Source organism: Protomyctophum parallelum, assembly GCF_964188405.1.
Source record: "Protomyctophum parallelum genome assembly, chromosome: 17".
Lineage (NCBI taxonomy): Eukaryota > Metazoa > Chordata > Actinopteri > Myctophiformes > Myctophidae > Protomyctophum > Protomyctophum parallelum.
Genome location: NC_139719.1, coordinates 15,397,875 through 15,403,874, shown reverse-complemented (window position 1 = coordinate 15,403,874; position 6,000 = coordinate 15,397,875). Strand labels below are relative to the sequence as shown.

Here is a 6,000-nt window from a genome sequence, read left to right as displayed (position 1 = left end):
ATAGACAGGGGGTTCAGAAAGTGTTCAATATATTCAGCTGTTTGGTACGTTTCACTACCACAGTCAGAGACAATAGGTCTCCCTTAGGTTTAGGTATAGTTTTACTGAGGTTAAGGTTAGGGTTAGGTTTAGGCTGTCAATCACAACGACTGGCCAATCACAGCGTGTCGACTGCACAACCTGTGTAGACTTTGGTATGTCGCGTTCAAGCTACGTGCAACACAAAATGTATTGGGGAAACCCAGCCATTATCAAGACATAACTAACCGCTGAATTCAGCGATTGACCAATCGGAATCAAGCATTCAACCAAGCCATGTAATAATGGAGTCTAATGGCCAAAATGTTTTATCTTCTATTCAATAAAACGTTTTGTTTGAAACAACTTGAGGTCTCCTGTATTGAAATGGTGCTATAGACTAGAGCCATTATAGAGGTGCTAAAACTATGCTGAAGAACTAGTGGAAAACCGGCCAGCCATACAGGGTGCTTAACTGGTTGCTTGTATGGCAGTGGTATTATAACACCTGAACCACGTAACTGCAGAGGAACCGACATTTTATCGTGTGCATTACCTGATGAATAAAATATAGCAGGAAAATTGTATCACACCCACACTTTGAATTAAATGTGTTTTGAGGGGTATTTGTGAAGCTAAATCAACCACACACAAAAGGTGATTTTCTTTAGCAGCCGGGGCGGTATATAAAGTGATTTTTTTCTCCCAATTTGCTTTGCTTTTTCCCCTCCCCTCAGTATTTGTCAACATCATGCTCTAACTAGGGAACGAGAGTTCAATAGGCTATCCCTGTGAGGCATGTCAGGCGGCAAAAAATGAGCATAGGGCTGGAGGCTGTGTGTGCGTCATATCAGCCTAATTTACTCTGGAGACCAACAGGCAGACTCACTCAGATCACACAGTCGTCATCGTCATCTTCATTAACACGCCTTGGTTATCCATGCGTTTCCGTCGAACACGCACGTGCACGGCACGCACACACGCACACAGTTGATAATGTACAGGCAGGCAGGTAGAAAAATCTATAGAGAGATAACGATAAATCTCCAGTGTAAGCACTGTCGCTGGGCAAGTTTTTTACCGGGGGAAAACCAACAGATCTGGTATATTGGATACGGAGAAGTTGAGGGAGAGCAAAGATATACTAGCCTATACTTGTTGTGGCTATTGAGCGGATGATGACGATGATGGCAACAGTGTTCAATGTTGGCGGTCATCCTCCAGCAGTGGTGGAAAGTAACTAAGTACATTTACTTAAGTAACTTAAGTAAATGTACTTAGTTGGGCCTTCTTTCCTGTACTTAACTACAATTTGAGGTACTTTTACTTTACTGGAGTATTTCCAATACTTTTACCTCTACTCCACTACATTTCAGAGGCAAATATTGTACTCCTACTCTTACTTTATTTAGCCTATAGTTACTTTGTAGATTTTGTGAAATGACAATACATATAACCACTTCAGCCTATATAACATTTCGGGCACAAAATAGCCAATCTAGAAGCTTGCGATGCAACGTGCGTTGTGAGCTTGGTAGATCTGCAATTTTCAAAAGATTTTTATACATTCGAAAACTTTCGTACTTTAAGTACATTTTGATACCAATATTTTTGTACATTGTACATTGCAGTATTGATACTTTTACTTATAAGTAAAACAATTGAGTAGCCTACTTTTTCCACCACTGTGATTTGGGCCCTGCATTGGTGACAGTATGTGTCACCGGCCTCTGGGGGTTACTAACAAATTACTGGAGGGCAAAATACCCTGAACAGCCTATATTTCATAAATGACTTCACATTTAGAGCGATGATGGAGGGAGCCGCGTGGACACACATGGTTACACGTGTGGTCACGCTCACATTCATTATGGGTGAATTGTCTGACTGAGTGTGTCTGCAGCCAGAATGAATCATTCTGTGATTCTCTGCAGGTCTTACCAATCTCTGACTCTTGGGGTTAAAACAGCAGCTGTGTGTGTGTGTGTGTGTGTGTGTGGGGGGGGGGGGGGGGGGGGGTTGTATCGCCTGTTCTCGAATGCAAGATTCTGGTCCCTTTTTTTTACCACTGTTATTCTGTTTTTTGTAGGAGCTAGGAAGCATGCAAGCCTAGCCGCACCCTCTCAGAGTCTCAGATATTATGGTCTGAGCTGCAGACAATTTACTTTATTGAAAGACAACCACAAATTTGGTAACAAGAAGACTCACCCCGGTGCGTGCCAGTTTTTCCTCCCGGAATTTTCCCCAGTGAGGGGGATAACTTTGTAATATGCTATTGGCTGTTTGTATTATTTTTGGAAAAATATAAAAAGATCCTCCTGTGGAAAGGCTATATTATATTACTTATATTGACCCTATAAACAATTTAGTATTATTTAGTATATGTAATTTGTATATGTTTTGCCCCCTCAAATGGTACCTCGTCAGATAATCCCCACATATCCAACAACTTCTGTGAACAGACTTCACTGTAGTAGCTTTTCATAAATTATATTTGTACTTAGGCTGTCTGCTGTCATGAAAGTTTATAGTTAGAGAAATTCAAAATCCAGCCGTCTGCTGTCCAGCCTCTCCCACCCCTCACTGGGGAAGATTTTGGGAGGAAAACAGAAACGGGGTGAGTCTTCTTGTATTCACAAATTTGGCTATATATTATTTATTTATTTGTGTATTTATTTATTTGTTTGTGTGTTTAGTTTCCCTTACACAACAAATGGGAGTCTATCTGTCATTCATTCCCCCCATATGATCTGAACAGAGTGTCCATGAGCAGCTGTCCTACTGGCCCCCTCCCCCACTGACCCCCCTGCAACCTCACCCCGTCTAGCGTCTACAACTTGGAAAATATCCCTGAACCCTGGGGGGGAGAGACAGAGAGAGGGATAGCTAGGGAGAGAGAGAGAGAGATTGAGAGAGAGAGAGAGAGAGAGAGAGAGAGAGAGAGAGAGAGAGAGATGGAGAAATAACCACAGTGATTCCTCATAGACAGGAGAGAGAGAGAGAGCACCTCGAGCTGTCACCACACTGACTCGCGCATCCAGGCGACACTTTTAACTTGAAGCACAGTTGTTGTCGCTAACAGGGAAAAAATAAAACATAAAAATAGTCAACTATAGGGACTCACAAATGCCACCGCGTTTATCTCGTTATTGGAGAACGATATGGGATTATATGAGCCGGCAAATATAAGTTGTTACACACCACGGATGGTCGCGTAGAGCCGCCGACTTCAAGAAGACGCTCATGGTAATGTAGCCTAGGCTACTATTATATTTATTTGCACATTTTAGCCCATTACAATTTTGGTTATTGCCTTAATTGGACTCTAGATTAAAAGCGAACATTCTTGTCCGCTGTTTCCACCTTTAACTGTCATTCAAGTTGTATTATAGCAACTATACGATCTAACATTGTCTCTTAGTCTTAGGGATAATTAAAGTAGCGCTAATTTGAGCAGAGCCTGGGGAACTTTGAGTGATATTTTTAATGTGTAATATCCTGGAGAAGAATTGGAGACCGACAAACATAACGGACTCCTTTCAGGGGAGAGGAGGCACCCGCCGGTCGCTCGACTCGCAGCTCGCGTGTATGAATGAATGAATGGCTACTATGTATTCTTCCGTAACTCAAGAGTTCACACAGTTTGCTCAGAATTTAAGTGGGAGAAAAAATGTGCCGCGATGGAAGTGAAAAGTAAAGGGGAAACGTGGTCATTGTGCATCATGATGTAGCGTTAAATCGCCAATGATCAGCACTTGCCCTATGGCTGTCTGTCAACCAAAATCACACGTGTATAACGGATTTCGAGATTTTGTTTCCTCCTGTTCACAATCACAACATTATCCCATATAGAAATAATGGCTTGTTTCCAAGGGAATACATTGTTAAAAGTCTGCCAGAACCCCAAATACTCATTTCTTTCTCTCTAAACAAAAGCTGTAGGAAGGGAGCTGAGTGGTCCTCTCTGCTCTCTCTTTGTCCTACCTGAAGCCCCGTTTATGCTTCGTCGTACGACAGTGCCGCGTGCCAAAAACAGCGTGCAAAGGCATGTTTCTTTTAGGATAGAAGATTATTTTCATATAGAATCAAGCAAGCATGGATAATTGGCGAAGGAATAATTGGTCGCATCAAATCTTTATACCACTTTCATTTGATGATTTGATATCCCTGGGATTCCCATTTCCCTGCCCAGTGCCCAGGCTGTTCTATAAACCAGAATTAGTGAATGGTGATTTGGGGAGGTGGCCCACTCAAGGTGCGCGCGGCGCGCCCACCCCGCACGCACGTACAAAAACGCGCGCACACACACACACACACACACACACACACACACACACACACACACACACACACACACACACACACACACACACACACACACACACACACACACACACACACACACACACACACACACACACACACACACACACACACACACACACACACACACACACACACACACACACACACACACACACACACACACACACACACACACAATTCAATTTTCAATTCAACGGGCTTTATTGGCATGAGAAAACATACGTTTACATTGCCAAAGCAGAAAGAACAATACAGCAATACACACACACACACACACGGCTGGATGATGGATCATGAGACTATACTGTATATCAGGGATTTAGGATATTTGTGTAGGATGAAATTGCATGTAAGTGCATATTGTCTTATCAAGCTTCAGCATTTTCTTGTTACATATTGTTTGAGTATATAGTAGGCTATACAATTATTTTGTTCTGGATCCTCAGACATAATTATGTATAGGCTATAATAGCAGCAATAAAAGCCATGCAGTGTTTATGCTGCAAGCACACTTGTGCTTTAAGGTGCTGCATGTGCATGTCTGTCTGTGTGCAAGGTTCCTATTGCTAAAGTTATAAACATCTATTCAGGCTACATACCTATATGTGTGTGTGTGTAAAGGGCGGGGGCTTTATTTGTGGCAGTGGGTGTGGTTCTTTAAAAGGACACATTTTGCTCTCATGCAACCGGTATCAAGAACTTTTTCATGTCAAGGACCCCCAAATTGACACTAATTAGCCCACGGACCCCCATTTGAAGAGATATGCCAGGGACCCCCATAAGAGAAGATTTTTACGGCTCTAACAGTGTTTTTCTACATTCCAATTTCTGGGACGTCCACTTTATTTTGTAAAATCAATGTTACGGGTCCATTTGGTTCCATTTGTGAACTCTCAGAGTTACTGACCCATAAGGGTCCATTTGGTTCCAAACTATCATTTAGCTGCTGGGGACCCCCTGGAACTCCCTCAAGAACCCCATACTTTGGGAACCACTTAATAAATCGTATGACATGTGTTTGCATGCGTACGTGCGTGCATGAGAGTGCGACCAGCTCAGTGGTCTTTGTGGTTATAGAGTGTCCGCCCTGAGATTGGGAGAGGTCAGGCCGGGGTTCGATTCCCTGAGCGGGTCATATGGTACCCGGTCCGTTGGCACTGCATGGCATCAAGGGATGGATTGGGCCCCTAAGTCCCTGCAATATATAGCGTCATGTCCAGGGGATGTAATTGTACATCAAGCCACCTCATGCTATACAGAAACAAGAGATAGACTCCCGAGTCCTGCCCCATGGGCCATATGTGTGTGTGTTACAGCAGTGGTTAACAAAGGAAATAGAGCATGCACCTCCACTCTAGCCCAGGTGCTGGACAAAAGGCAGTACAAGAGGAAAAAAATAGAGTCCGCAACACTGGTATGAAAACTCAGCTCCACTGGTTTATTTGACTCAACGTTTCGATCGATTGAAACGTTCCCAAACTTTTTCATGTCAAGGACCCCCAAATTGACACTAATTAGCCCGCGGACCCCCATTTGAAAAGATATGCCAGGGACCCCATAAGAGAAGAGTTTTACGGCTCTAACAGTGATTCTCAACCCGTTTAATTTCAAGGACTCCCAGTTTGACATGCATTACGGACCCCCATTTAATGGCAT

At 43.1% G+C, this 6,000-nt stretch overlaps 1 protein-coding gene across 1 annotated transcript in view; it reads left to right on the top strand.

Moving 5' to 3' along the window:
- Positions 1 to 3,013: 3,013 nt before the first annotated feature.
- The window catches only part of LOC310874026 (carbohydrate sulfotransferase 15-like), a 54,333-nt gene continuing 51,346 nt past the window's right edge, over positions 3,014 to 6,000 (top strand). Inside the window, exon 1 of the mRNA XM_083786687.1 lies at positions 3,014 to 3,264. The gene's annotated coding sequence lies outside the window, so the exon portion shown is untranslated. The remainder of the gene's footprint in view (positions 3,265 to 6,000) is intronic.